Source organism: Silene latifolia, chromosome 1 (genome assembly GCF_048544455.1).
Source record: "Silene latifolia isolate original U9 population chromosome 1, ASM4854445v1, whole genome shotgun sequence".
NCBI lineage: Eukaryota > Viridiplantae > Streptophyta > Magnoliopsida > Caryophyllales > Caryophyllaceae > Silene > Silene latifolia.
Genome location: NC_133526.1, coordinates 156,854,449 through 156,869,762, shown reverse-complemented (window position 1 = coordinate 156,869,762; position 15,314 = coordinate 156,854,449). Strand labels below are relative to the sequence as shown.

Below are 15,314 nucleotides of genomic sequence, written 5' to 3'. Positions count from 1 at the left end.
CCCGACCTCCTAGGTTCCTCAGGAATATTCATCGCAGCCGGGATTGAAGGAACAGGTTCCTCCAATGGTTGCTCGGTGTTTGGTTCTGGAATCTCCGACAGGTCGAAGGTTCTATCACTCTTTGCATTCTCGAGAAATTCCTTCTCTAAGAATGTCGCACTAGCCGCAACAAAAACGCGTTGTTCGGTTGGCGAATAGAAGTAATGACCACGTGTTCCTTTAGGATAACCTATAAAGTATGTCTTGACCGATCGCGGGCCGAGCTTATCTTCAGTTCTCCACTTGACATAAGCCTCGCAGCCCCAAACCCGTATAAAGGACAAGTTAGGGACCGTTCCCTTCCATAGTTCATATGGAGTCTTGTCAATGACTTTAGACGGACTTTGGTTAAGTATTAGAGCGGGTGACATAAGAGCATAACCCCATAATGAATCAGGTAATATCGTGTGACTCATCATGGATCGAACCATATCAAGTAGTGTTCGATTTCTCCGTTCGGACACACCATTCACCGAGGTGTTCCGGTGGAGTTAATCGTAGGGCAATCCCACAGTCCTTTAGGTGTTGATCAAACTCGTGAGAAAGATACTCGCCACCACGATCCGAACGTAGTGTTTTAATCTTTCTACCCAATAGGTTTTGTACCCTATTTTGGTATTCTTTGAATTTCTCAAAGGATTCACTTTTGTGCTTCATTAAGTAGACATAGCCATATCTACTCAAATCGTCCGTGAAAGTGATGAAATACCTATAGCCTTCTCGTGCGGTGATTGACATAGGACCACATACATCCGTGTGTATGAGCCCTAATAGGTCAGCAGCGCGCATTCCAACACCTTTGAAGGAAATACGAGTCATCTTACCGATGAGACATGATTCACACGTGCCAAATGATTGAAAATCAAAGGCCGAGATAGCTCCATGTTTGATGAGTTGTTTTACGCGTTTCTCATTGATGTGTCCCATATACAGCGATTGCCATAGATACGTTTGATCTTTGTCACCAACCTTTAACCTTTTATTCATTACGTGTAATATTTCCGTGGTCTGATCTAAAACATAAATTCCGTTCATGGAGACGCCTTGTCAGTAAATCATATCGTGTAATGAGAAAATGCAAGTATTATTTTCTATTACAAATGAAAAACCAAGTTTATCAAGTGCGTAAACCGAAATAATGTTTTTCGAAAGACTAGGAACATAATAGCAGTCATATAAAGACAACTCAAATCCGCTAGGAAGCTGGATCACATATGTCCCCTTTGAGATGGCAGCCACTCTTGCTCCATTCCCAACACGCAGGTCCACCTCACCCTTTACGAGGGGTTCGATGTTTCGGAGCCCCTGCACATGATTACACAGATGAGAACCACAACCAGTATCAAGTACCCAAGTTCCGTAACTTGCGTGGTTAATCTCAATCATATGAATAAAAGTAGAAGAAGAGGAAGACATACCAACGGGTTTAACACGACCTGCCTTTAAGTCCTCATGATAAACAGGACATGTGCGTCTCCAATGCCCGGTCTTGTGGCAATGATGGCATTCCATGTTTTCACTCTTGCTCTTTGTCACGCCTGATGAGGTGCTCGACTCACCAGGCCCACTCTTACCTCGACCCGACTTCTTGAACTTCGCCTTACCCTCGCTAGGTTTGCTCGAGCTTTGCCCTTACCCTTTCCTTTATTTGACACAACGAGAACATCCTGTTTCATGCTCCCACTGAACTTCATGTCCTTCTCGGTCTGTACGAGGAGGGAGTGCAGTTCATGCGGAGTTTTCTTCAAATCATTCATATAGTAATTCGCTCTAAATTGCGAATAACCATCGTGGAGTGAATGAAGAATGCGGTCGATAACAATGTTCTCGCTGATGTTACAGTTAAAGGTCTCCAGTTTCTCGACATTCTCAATCATGCTGAGAATGTGTGGGCTAACCAGGTTGGCCTTTCGGAGTCTCGCATCAAAGAAGCGAGTGGTATGCTTATAGGTCACGATTCTCGGTGCTTTCGAGAATTCCTTAGTGAGCGTGGTGAAAATCTTGTTTGCACCATGGGCTATGAAGCGTTTCTGCAAATTGGGTTCCATTGCAAAAATGAGTACGTTTTTAATCGCACCCGCTTCCATACAGAAATCATTAAACTTGGTGACTTCAGCAGCTCTAGCCGTGGGACCGGGGTTTGCCGGGATGGGCTCCAAGAGATATTTGAGCTTCCGTCGCAGCGGCAAGCATTCCGTAATGCCGCCTCCCATCCCGCGAAGTTGGATCCATCATTCTTGATCGAGTAGACCGATTCATCCGATTCATGAAGATCCGAAGCCAGGACTCACGGTCCAATGTGGCACTTGGCATTGGGTTTTCAGTAGAACCAGCCATTTGTTGTTTAGCAGTTTAAAATACGTGATCTACACTGAAAAAGAAAGAAAAACAAAAACGAAATAAGCAACTCATCGAGGTGATTTAAGTCTATTTTAAAATTCATTTTAAACATGTAGACTCTCGCACTTGCATAATTGATCTCCCTCAAGAAAGATACAAGTGATCCCAAGACTCAATTTCTGTAAATTGATAAGCCAACTGTTTAGCTAATTCTTCCGGAAGAACTCTTGGTCGATAGATTTCCGTAAATCCTATCTATAGTCCACCATAGTCACAGGATCGTACGAGTGACCACAGTGTTGAGATAAAATAGGTCAATCGGTTCCAACTTACCCGACGTAGAAGGGGTCATATTATGCCTACCGACGAAGAAGGGACTCATTGGAGTTTGACCTATAAAGACCGTTCTCAATTTTAGTTTATACGAGGAAGATCCCATCAACAAAATCATAATTCATTTTAAGTGAACGAATAACTAGCGTCTGTCGTGAATGAATTTATTTGGATGATGGCTTTAAAACGTGTGACATGAGAATGTCAATGAAAACTAACTCGTGACCTCTATATGTGTCAGTTTTCATGCAATAAATAGGTGGTTTGGTTTTTAGGCGGAATATGATGCATATAATCGTTGCGAAAAATAAATAAAGGAATGCAATACGTAAATAAAAATTTCCTAGTGTGGCCTATCCTAGTATAAGAACATAATACAACTTTGGAATCCACCGGTGGACCCGAAAAGCTTGTCTTGATGTTCCATCTTGATCCAAGTAGCGGGAGTGAGCATCCGGTCTCCATCTTTGGTCTTCTCAAAAATTACAATTAAAATTACAAAATATAAACCTATTTACATTCTAATAAAAACTGTAATTACAAGTGAAAAATCCAAAACGGAGATACAAGATCTCAAAATACAACCAAGACCGTGTTCCATCATTACGGTAACACGTTCTACTAAGGCCACACTAAGTTACAACCGTTTGTAAAATTAAATACGTAATAAAAGGGCATTCACGGCATTCAAAAAATAACGATAAATAAAAATGCATCAACTAAAAACAAATTCATTCGTGACATAATTCCGTAATTATGTTAAATTTATCCAAACCACCTTTTAATGATTAAAATTCATGTGATAAAACCGCTTCTATCATTTAATTTTAATCCATTACAATCCGTTACTTTAAAAATGCTTTAAAATAACTTAATGGTACGTGTGTGAACCGTTTCACAATCATAGCGAGTGTACTATATCCGTATAAAGTACATATTGAAGCCAAAAAAAAATTTAAATCAAAAGAAACAAATTTTCAAAGCTGTCAAAGACGAAATCCCTCGATCCAGGGACATAAGTGCTCGATCGAGGGACAGAGGGCTCGATCGATCGAACGCAAGTCGATCGAGAGGTATGCTAATCAGAGGTACTCGATCGACGTAATGGTGGTCGATCGAGGACTTATATCAACAATACGCTCGATCGAGTACGAGGACTCCTCGATCGAGCAAAGTGGGGTTTTAAAGCGTGTCGATCGAGTACAACAAGGACTCGATCGAGTAAAATCTAAACAGAAAAACCACTCGATCGATTAAAACCTTGGTCGATCGAGTGCAAAAATCTCTGGAAACTTAAAACCCTCGTGAAACAGTTTTGGTGAAACAAAAGAAACGCTATTTTGATCAAAACTGATTGAAAACAAAACTACAAAATGCTAGACATTAACATATTGTTATAATGATCGTGTAAAATAACAATATGCATAATATCAAAACGAAAATAACCCGTGTAAAACATGTCACGGTACGGTTTTCGAGACAAAACAACAACAAGAGCAACCGTGTAAACAGGACACGGTTCCCTATGCAACCAAAAAACGCAGCAATAACAGGAAAAAATTTCTGCCGTGAGAATTACTGCTGCCGCACGGATTTTTAGACAAAACAAAAATCGTTTCAAGATAGTTTTATGAAAAACACATGGAAAAATTCACGTGGCCTCGCTCTGATACCACTTGTGGGTTAATATCCGTATACTACCCTTTAATTGCAGGACTATAACGTAAATTTAAACATGCAATTTATAGTCATAAAACGAAAAACATAATGAAATGATTAATGTATAGAAATCAACCTCGGGTCCTTTGATGCACGGCGTAAAAAAAAGTAAATCAAACCAGATTCCCTCCTAATTGTTGCACCCAAGACCTTGTCCGAGATATGCCCTTGTGCTAGATGGTGTTCTCCGATTGCCTTGCAATATTGGGAGAACTGATGTGTGTTTTTTCGAGATGAGAGATCTCGGGTTTTTCGAGGAGAATGCTCTTCAAAACCCTAATTTTTGTTTCAAATGATGATTAGGTCAGAAGGGAGGAGAAGCTCTCCCTTTTGATCCCTCTCACTCGGCAAAACCGAGACCCACACAAGGGAAGTGGGCTTCCACTTCCTCTTGGTTTTAACTCGTGGTCCGGTTCATTAAATTCCAAATGTATATAACGCGGTTTGATTATAAATCACATTATCGGTTATCGGAAATTAAGGCATCAGCTAATAATACGGGTTAGCTGAATTATTAATTCGTGTCCGACAAAAACAGTATTGTATAATTATATTCAATATACATTTAATTAAATATAAATCGTTTTATATTTAATTTTACGAATTAACTGGTTAATTCGCCTTAGCCCATGATATTTAATCCGTATTAAATATAATATCTCAACATCACATATTTGACTAATTACTAGTCAAATAACTCAGACTAACTGGTTAGTCAATCTTGGCATCTACATGACAGTATTTTCATACTGTCATGTCTCTCAAACATATCCTATAGGTGTGACTTTTAGGGACCAGTTGATCACCGCCATCTGTATGACAATAACGTCAAACTTATCTAGCAAGCCAACCGTTATTGATAAACGTGGATCAACTGATAATAATACCAAAGTATGCCCTTTGATCCTTTTAGAGGTTTATAAGTCCTTGCACTAACTGTTAAGGACACCAACCCCAACACTTCAACCATCACCGGTGGTGCAACTACACTCAAGAAGGGAGTGTAGCATGGTACACTAAAGGATGCACCTCAATCATCCTTGAGGGTTGGAAGATACCGGGCATTGACCCAAGATTGAGCCCATATTCGCCTCCACCAAGCTAACTCCCTGATATCCAAATTCTCGACAATCCCCCTCAAAGGGAAGAGCCACCCCGCCAACAACAAGTACCTCGTGGGGTACCGGGAAGGCCTATTCGCCCACCTTCCTATGTGCCTATCCCACCATACCCTATCCCTCATACCAAATTTGAACCGGAAATCCCCAATACCCCGGGCATTAATGATTTGATGGCACTCATGAATAGAGTGGACCTCGGGGTACATGAAGGGAGGGTCGACAACTACTTGGCCCTTTATCCCCAATACTATAACATGGCTCAACAAGGGTATGTTGACCCTAATGGCCCCTTGCCCACTTGGGCACAACCACAACACTTGTTCCCTAATCAAGGGAACCAAGCTTGGGATCGCGACGGCGGAGAGCATTCTAGCCAAGGTGGAGGGTACTCAGGTCAAGGAGGAGAGTTCGACCAAGGAGGGTATTTGGGCCAAGCAAGAGGGTATAACCAAGCCGGGAGCTCTCACCAATATGGTTACCAAGATGAGGAGGATGACGAGTGAAAGAGGCCTACCTCACCACCTCCATTTGTATGATACCCCTCTCTCCCTCTTTCTTTTGTACATACATTGTATTTAGTGTAGCTTTCGCATGCATTTGTATCATATTTCATTTGCATTAGCTAGTTCATATAGTATAGTTGCATTGTAATATATCTCACATGATTCATGCAGTTAGTTGCATATAGATTAGAATTCATGCATAGTTACTAATGGCCAAACCTATTCATTTCTACACTAGAAATAGTGTTTAAATCGGTTTGGGAAGGTTTGATCATAGGTGACCATAGTTTACTAGAAATCATGCATCATATAGTATAGTTTAGATTGCATTCATTTGTTTTATATGTCATATAGAATTGCATTTAGTTAGAGCATGCATTCATTCATATCATAGCATTTGTACTTCAATTTCCATAAAATCAAAAATTCAAAAACATGTATTTTCTTTTTATTCCTACTCCTACATGTACATTGAGGACAATGTCCAAAATAAAGTGGGGGATGGGAATTTATATTCCAAAATTACAAAAAAATTTGAAAATTTTTGAAAAATCCGAAAAATATGTCTTTTAATTTCATAAAATCAAAAACCATAAAAAAATTGAAAAATTGAAAAACCAAAAAACAAGTTCATTTCTTTTGTAGTGTAGTCATGTATATATTATTGTATATATTGTGTTTTTCTATCCTTGTTCACATTGATTGACTACGCCACATCCGAGACATGAGGATATAGAAGACCGCATGGTATGATCTTTCCAATCCCCTTTTTCCCTCTCTATGTTAATGACTATGTGGCTTTATTTTGATTGATGCGGTATAAAAATGTGAACCTAGGACTTGCACTTAGTTTATATGTCATATTAGTTGGTAGAATCATTTGTATTAGGATATTTATATGTTAGTTGCATCATGGCATGTAGTTTGGATGGTTAGAAAAATTTTGTGAAACCGTCTACTTGGGAAACTTGACAAGTGTATATAGGCCCTAGTAGATGCTTTTTCTTCTTAAAACTTTGCTTGTTTGAATACTTGTAAAACACCCTAGGATGTGTCATGCTAGTATCCTTTGACCTATGGATTAAGGCCTAGTCAAGAGTACCTTGTGGTGTGATAACTCCTTGGCTACCGTTTATTCCAAGGTGACCCTTGAAACCATGCATCCATCCATCCATCATCCATGTTCTACCACATTTTTGTCATCAAAGGGAATGGGCACAAAAAGAAATCAATTTGAGTTCAATGAAGTGAAAAGTGAAAGAAAGTTTACAAAAATGTATCAAATGAAAATAGGAGCAAAAATAGAACTCCTAAAGCTTCAAATATAAGCCACACTCACTACATATGGGGTGACTTTGAAAATGTTCAAAAGAAATGCAAAGAAAAGTTGAAACTTGTCAAGTTTTGAAATGCCAAAAATCAAAAAGAAATGGCAAGAAAGTGTTCTCAAATGTTATATGCCACAAGAAATTGGGGGGAAAAACAACAAAGCAAACTCCCAAAGTCAAACTCAAATTCTATCGATCCCTTTATCCATCGTATCCATTTTTGTGCATGGTAGAGAGGGGACGACCCTTCTTCTTGTCTAGGCAAGAGGGGGAATTCCGCGATCCTCCAGTGTTTCTAACACCATAGGGAGTCTATTCTTGACAAAAGCATTTAACGATTGAGGACTGATACCGGTCGTCGCAGTATCAAAAATAAACCTAAATACAACTAACAGAAGTCAGCGGCAAGTAGGGTCGATCTCCACAGGGAGGCAAAAATGAGATTTATCTGTCTAATTTTAGTCTATGAGTAACGGGTCACAATATGGGGGTTTTAAAAGTGATATTCTAAACTAAAGAGAATAAGGGAGAGGGAAATAAAAAAGAAGGAAGCAAACAGATAAAGAGGAACAGCTAAGACAGACGGTTCACCATAATCATTCAGTTAAGTAATCTAGGTCTCAGGTCAATGCAAATACGGTCTAAGGGGTAGTGAACGTCACCTTTCGGTCCTTAATTCACCCTAAAGTGTAAACAGCTTAACTTTCGCCCTCACTGCAATACCCTATTGTTCGCTACTAGTCTCGCCTTTTCCAACCTTTCGGTCCAGGTCAAGGATCACTAAGAATTAAAGGTCTAATTGCGTCGACTCAATTAGGTTCGATTAATTTTAGCATTTAATCAACAAAGACTATACTAGCATTAACCCAATAAATCGATCACTCTCCCTTCATAATTATGGATCCCCTATAGTCTTAGCATAAGAAAATTAGCTACTCATGGCCAACGAATTAACAATAACCAGAAATAGATAATTGAAATTCAACATAATAAAAGACTAAAGAGAATTGAATTAGAATAATTACGATAACTAATATAGGGAAGAAGGGATTAAAGCGATAGAAGGGATTAAAGATTTAAAGAAGGATAATAATACCAATACAATCTGAATCCGAGTAGTAAAAGTATAAGGGAAGAACAAAATCCAAAGGGCAGTCACAATTGATCCGAAAAATAAAGAAAATGAAGAACAAGCAGTCGTCCGTCCCCTCTACTGACTCCAGGGAATGAATGAATACTTTAGGTCTAACTTAGTATCTCTTATATAATGAGAGATAATTATTATTAATCTAATTATAAGATAAAACTAAGATATAATCTAATTATTCTCGACTAATATCTTCTCGCTGTAGCTAGTACTCGATCGAGTGATTTATCTACTCGATCGAGTACTTTTCCTGCTTTGCGCACTGAACTTCAAACGGCTGCCATTTCTTCGTTACTTGGGCAAACAGGTCGATTCCAGTGGCGTTGGAAAGCTAAGAGGACAAGCTTTCATCTCCAATTAGAATCACCTGAATATCTATTGTAGAACTCGAGATATAGCTCTTCAAAGTAGGCACTAGCAATTTGAAGTTCTTCCTTTGCTCGCCTAGCTATCTTTCTTCGTTGCGCATCTCAAAATAGCTACATTCCCGCTCCAAATTCACTCTTCCTCCAAATGCATGCTAAACGGACGGTAAAAGGCTCGATTTCACTATTTTCTGGTTCATTCCTGCATATAAGACAAAACAAACCAAAGTAGCATATTCGGGGCATTTCGTAGCATAAACTACGATAATAACATAGAAATACGTGCATAAAAAGGCCTAAAAGGACTATATAAAATGCACGTATCAAATCTCCCCAAACCAAACCTTTACTCGTCCTCGAGTAAACTAAAATGCAACTAATGGAACGGAAATGATAACTCAGAGCTAGCTTAACTTGCCTACTTGAACCAGTTTAATGCAAGCTAAAATCAACGATTCTGACTACAATGGTCAATACGCAAACGAATTATAAGATGTCCATAAATAAAGCTGACCTATCGACCTTGCAAGACCAACAAAATCGGACTCTCACGTGGTCACTCTTCTCTCATGAAGCAAAGGGTGAAAGTATATGTATAAAAGAGAAAGAGAAAACAGTCACTCACCTAGACTGCGACCTACATAACATGCATGCAACAAAGATGATAGACGATTCAAGTACTACACATACATTCCAACCAACAATGTCCGTCACAGCTGAGGGCTTACAAATGATATGGGAAAGTGAGGTTCAGGTGAGAAAAGGCAAAACAAGTTATGGAAATGTGGAGGTAAAAGCGTCAAGCTAGTTCCTAAACAGAACCATATAATACCGTCCGAATCTCAACTGACTAAAAAATAAACACAAGTGCCCTTCATTGGCACAAAACTCACTACCCAATACACAATCTCCTCAAAAAGATATGAATAAAACGGAGGAGTGAGACCGTCACAAGATAAAAATGAATACGTACGGTCTCAAAATACAACCAGACAACAAATTTTTGATTTTTTCATTCTTTCCTGGTTTCCTGCATACGTGATTTTGATTTTGTTTCATATTTTTTTTTTCTTCACGTAAATTTCTCTTTTTTTTTTTTTTTTTTTTTCCTCCTCTCCTCCTTATATACACCAACTCCAATCAAAATACACACGGCCAATCTGCAGACGGAAAAGTATACCACAAAAGACAAACTAAACTAGCTTAACTAGGCAGGCTGAGTTTTGGATGTAGCTAATGGGTCAAAAAGGCAAGATTTGGCTTAAGTGGAGCTATATGGGTGAAAAATATAAGAAAAGGGGAAAATTTATAAGCACCTCCCTGCATGTGACACCGACCACAAACCCGAATGTATGCATTTGACAAGAAATCGAATGTCATAAAAGTGCAAAAATAATGAACATGCTATGCAAGGAGTACTACTCTCAATTCCTACATGAACCGGTCATGAATGTCACCAGTTATAAGGCTCTAAAACTCATAAATTGTAGAGTAGGTTGCCAATTTATCAGGTCAAGTCTACACGGTCAGCTATATTTGAACAAAAACTCGTAGATATGCGCAAGACTCAGCTAATAACTGTCAATAAAGTGCAAGGCTCAAGTAAAAAGACAAGTTAAAGTGCAATTTCATCACGGAAATCTACCGTTCCGACTCAACCTATATGCAAAAATAAACGTGAATATTTTTTGAATTTTTTGAATTTTTTAATTTTTAGGGAATTTTTGAATTTTTATGGAAATAAACAACAATGCAGACATAAATTAAATGTGATAACAGAAATGCAATAAAAACAAGATGCAGACACAGATATGGATGCATAACCTCCCCAAACCAAACCGTACAATGCCCTCATTGTACCAAAACATGGAAAGGAAATGCAAACTTAAAAGAGAAAGAGAGTAAATACGGAAAGCTCACAAGATTGCGCGAATAAGGGACCTCCCCAAACCATCCAGCAACGTGGGAGGTCACTAATAGCTCTGAAACATCGTCACAAGAAGCTAATCCAAGCAATGGACGTCCAAAACAGCTCGATCGAGAGGAATAGTGGTCGATCGAGTGGCATAGTGGTCGATCGAGTAAAAAAAAAAAAAATCTTTTTTTTTTTTTTTTTTTTTTTTTTGCAGGTACTCGATCGAGTAGAAATTTCACTCGATCGAGTAAAATCAGCAGAAAAAGCTCTCGATCGAGTACAAAAAGTACTCGATCGAGTAATCTCCAGTGTATTCCTGCAAAACGCAGTAAAAATTGCCCACAAAACTAACAAAGCAAGCATACTGATATAGTCTATGGTACGAAGACCAATTATTACACACAACTGAAATAAAATGCAATGTTTGAAAAACAACTAAAAATAAATCTCCGGATTGCCTCCCGGGTAGCGCTAGTTTCAGACAGGTCTCAGCTCGACCTTCTTTTTCAGCCAACTACTCTAATTGAACCCAATCAAAGCAACTCAAAGCTCGCACCAACCTGTCAAATAGCTGCGCATGTGCTACACAAAACTGTAAGTAGCACCATAATATAGTAATAGCATAGGAAATTGAAATGCAAGATCGTTTAAGCCTAACGAATTTCCTATGACAGCTCCCAAAATCATTCACAAGATAATTCTGCCCTCCAGCTGAGGGCGGAATATAAAAACTCAAAATAACCGCAGGTGGAAAATAAAGCAGCTCAGGAGCATTGGACTCAAAAACAACGCGAATAGAATTTGGATGCTCAGACGGGTGAAAACTGTGAGGTGGAGGAATCTGGACTGCTAAAGGAGAAGGTGGGTATTCATCCCAATTGCAAGGGACGGTAAAGTCAATTGGGTCAATTGGGTCCTCTATAATAGGTTCATCTACTATATCATCGTAAGTATCCCATTTGACCTGGCCTCAAGGCTGTTTAAATCTACCTCCTCGCTCTCCTTATCGCTAGACTCGTCAAGATGGAGATTCTCAAAGAGAGCCTTCAAATCACCCTCACTATCAGTGCAGGAATCATAAAGGGGTTCTAAACTATCCTCATAAAAAGGATTTTCAACCACGCTAGTGGTCTCCTCCATGTCTCCGTCAGCATTTCCTAGATTGGTTTCTAAGGTCTCACCCACCCCCTCATTTGAGTCAACATGAAGAGAAAAGTTGGGTTTAAGAGATTCAGCAGCAAACCAATCAAAGAATTCTAATACCTCATTTATGGGGATTCCTTCGAAATCCCACTTACCAATAGATTCTAGGTATGCTCGCGTAGGGTCATTCATACCCCGGAAGATAGTCCAAAGACAATTGGAGTTCGAAAATGCATCTCGTCTGGGCTCGAGCCACTCCAAAAACCTGGCTAAATAAGTACCAAAAATTTCGTTCTGTTCCTGCGGAAAGAGAAGAACGAAAGACATAATAACGGTCTCAAGGAACCGAAGCTCCTTGAGACAAGAAATAAACTAAATAAAAAACAGATAAAACTGCGCTGCCTTCCCGGCAACGGCGCCAAAATTTGACACGGCTATCGCAACCCTATCAAAGATAAAACCTAATGGTCTCAACTAAAATGTAGTAGAGGCAGTCGAGTATCGAATCCACGGGGAGGTAATGTAATTATAACTGTCTATTTCTAATCCTATGGTAACAATTGGTGTTGATTGAATTTTGGTTCCTAAACTACGAGAATTAAGGGGAAGAGAAATAAAGTAGAGAGCAGTAAGAGCAGGAAAATAATTTAGAACTATCAATAAGAGAGGGACATGTCGGGAATTCGGTTCACTACGGTAACCCAACAACTCGGCAGTGAATGACTCAGACGAACTAATGTGAGACGGATGTTAGAAGGTCCTTTCGGTCCACTTCCTATCCTAAAATACCACTAACTTAACTTTCATCCTCATTAGGGCAGTCTACTGTTTATAGCAGGCCTATTTAGTCCAATCTTTCGATCCAGGATTAATTGTAGCCAGTTTAATGGGTGACATAGAAGCGTGCACTCAACTAGGTCGGGAATTACAGTTAAATTGCTATAGTGACAGAGTCTCTTATCAGTTCATCTAATTCATTCACTACATCGTCATTTTCTACCGCAGATTCCCTAATCCCAACATGAAGGGGTTTAGCTACTCATGTTCGTAATTAACCTAACAGCAAATAAATTTCCAGCAGAAGACATAATGAAATAATGATAAAATGCAATAACGGAAATTAGGGCGAGGAAGAATGATAACATCAACAAGAAATAAAAGCAACAAGTGATTATTAATAATAAAGAGAAAGGAAAGATTACAATCTGAGCGAATCCGGCGTAAAGAACACTGAATCCGAGCAGCCAATAATCCGAAAATAAAAGTAACAGTGAAGGCAAAACTACGTACTAAGGGTTTGATAGTTTTCTAGTGTAAAAGATAATTAAAAGGAGATGCTATTAACCTAGTAAATCATAGGTTAAATAGCCAAAACAACCAAGAGTTTATGCGGAAATAAGTAAAGCATGGACTGATTAAAGCTCATAACGTCGAAAACCTCTCGATCGAGTGGGTTAAACCACTCGATCGACCATCATCTCAGCAGAAGTCCCTCGATCGACCAACTTCTTACTCGATCGAGGACTTGGTCATGTGCAGCTTACTCGATCGACTAAGGGATAGCTCGATCGAGTACCAGGGGGTCTAGAAATCACTCGATCGACCAAGGGATAGCTCGATCGAGTACTCTTATCTTCAATTCAGCTCACGCCTTCACCCAAGTGCCTCGTAATGCGTGCTATGATGCTTCCAAATGCAGTATCTCACTCTGGGACAACTCCGTCTCCTCTAAATGCATGCAAAAAGGACGAAAAGGCCGGCACGTGATTGATTAATTCCGTAAAAGGAATCGAGACTTCCAAATTCTTCACAATTTCCATGAATTTTCCAAGTTGGTCATCAAACTTAGGCTTAGCTTGACGACTTGGGAATGGAAGTCTAATCATAATGGGCTCCTTCTCCTTGGCCTTTTCTTGACTTTTCTTTGAAACTTCTTCTTTTGTTGGTTCATCTTCCTTAGAGTTTTGCACAACTTCTTCTTTGTCACTAGCTTCCACAACTTCATCCTCAAAGTGAATGGCACTAACCATTTCATGTCTTGGGGGGTTACTTTGAGGTGGTAATTGCCCCTTTTGTCTTTGAGAGTTTGAAGATGCTAGTTGGGTCAATTGAGTTTCCAACATTTTTGTGTGGGCTAGGATGTTGTTGATGGTGATGTCTTTTGCTTGGCTATCTTTTTGCATTTGAGTGAAAAATTCTTGTTGATTCTTTTGCATTTGGAGGACCGCTTTTTGAACATTAAAACCTTGGTCATTTTGTTGATTGTATGGAGTTTGATTTTGGTAACCTTGGTTTCGGTTGAAAAAGGGTCTTCGATTTTGGTTTCTTATGGGAGGTGAGGTGTATATTTGTAGAGGGTTTTGAACATTTTGGCTTTTGTATGAGAGATTTGGGTGGAATTGGGTGTTTTCATTGTAATAATTGGAATAAGGGGTACCACTCTTGTATGCTTGAAAATCATTCACTTGTTCATTTGTTCCCCTACATTCACTTAGGTCATGTCCCAAAGTTCCACAATTCTCACATATCCCACTTGGGATTGATGAAGATGCTACCATGGCATTAACATGATGCTTTGGTGATTTTGAGGCTTCTTCAAGTTTAGCCATAGCCTTCTCAAACTTCAAGTTGATGGTATCAATATGAGCACTAAGTTGAGCACCCAAGTTTGTAATAGAGTCCACTTCATGTTTTCCTCCTCTAGTAGCCTTGCGAGGTCTACTATATTGTGAATTATGGACCGCCATTTTCTCAATTTTGTTCCAAGTTTGATTGTCGTCAACTTCGGTGAACATACCATTTGATCCCATGTTGAGAATGTTTCTTGAGTCTTCATAAAGACCATTCCAAAATTGTTGTACCAAGAACCACTCGCTAAGTCCATGATGAGGACATGAGCGACAAATTCCTTTGAACCGCTCCCAAGCTTCATACAAAGATTCTTCATCCCTTTGCTTAAAACCCGTAATTTGTGCTCTTAGCATGTTAGTATTTTCCGGAGGGTAGAATTTTTTGTAGAAAGCTACAGCCAACTTCTTCCAAGAGTCAATTCCAAGAGAAGCTTTATCAAGGCTCTTTAACCATTGTTTTGCGGTGCCGATTAGAGAAAAAGGAAATAAGATCCATCGAATTTGGTCTTGTGTCACACCGGTTTGTGAAATCGCATCACAATAGTCACAAAAAGTCTCCATGTGAGAGTGAGGGTCTTCACTAGGCATTCCCCAAATTGGCTTCTTTCGACTAATTGGATAAATGCGGATTTTGCAATGAAATTTCTGGTTAAGTGTTGTGGTGTGGGAGTACCATTGGGTAGGTTATCCTCGGTTGGTACGGAGTGTGATGAAAATTTAGGCATTGTGGG

General features: G+C 39.3%; 1 non-coding gene across 1 annotated transcript; it reads left to right on the top strand.

Annotated features, from left to right (window-relative positions):
- The first annotated feature begins 14,830 nt into the window (after positions 1 to 14,830).
- LOC141617816 (small nucleolar RNA R71) lies at positions 14,831 to 14,937 on the top strand. The gene has a single exon (XR_012531218.1). It is a non-coding gene; the product is annotated as a small nucleolar RNA R71 (small nucleolar RNA).
- Positions 14,938 to 15,314: the final 377 nt, after the last annotated feature.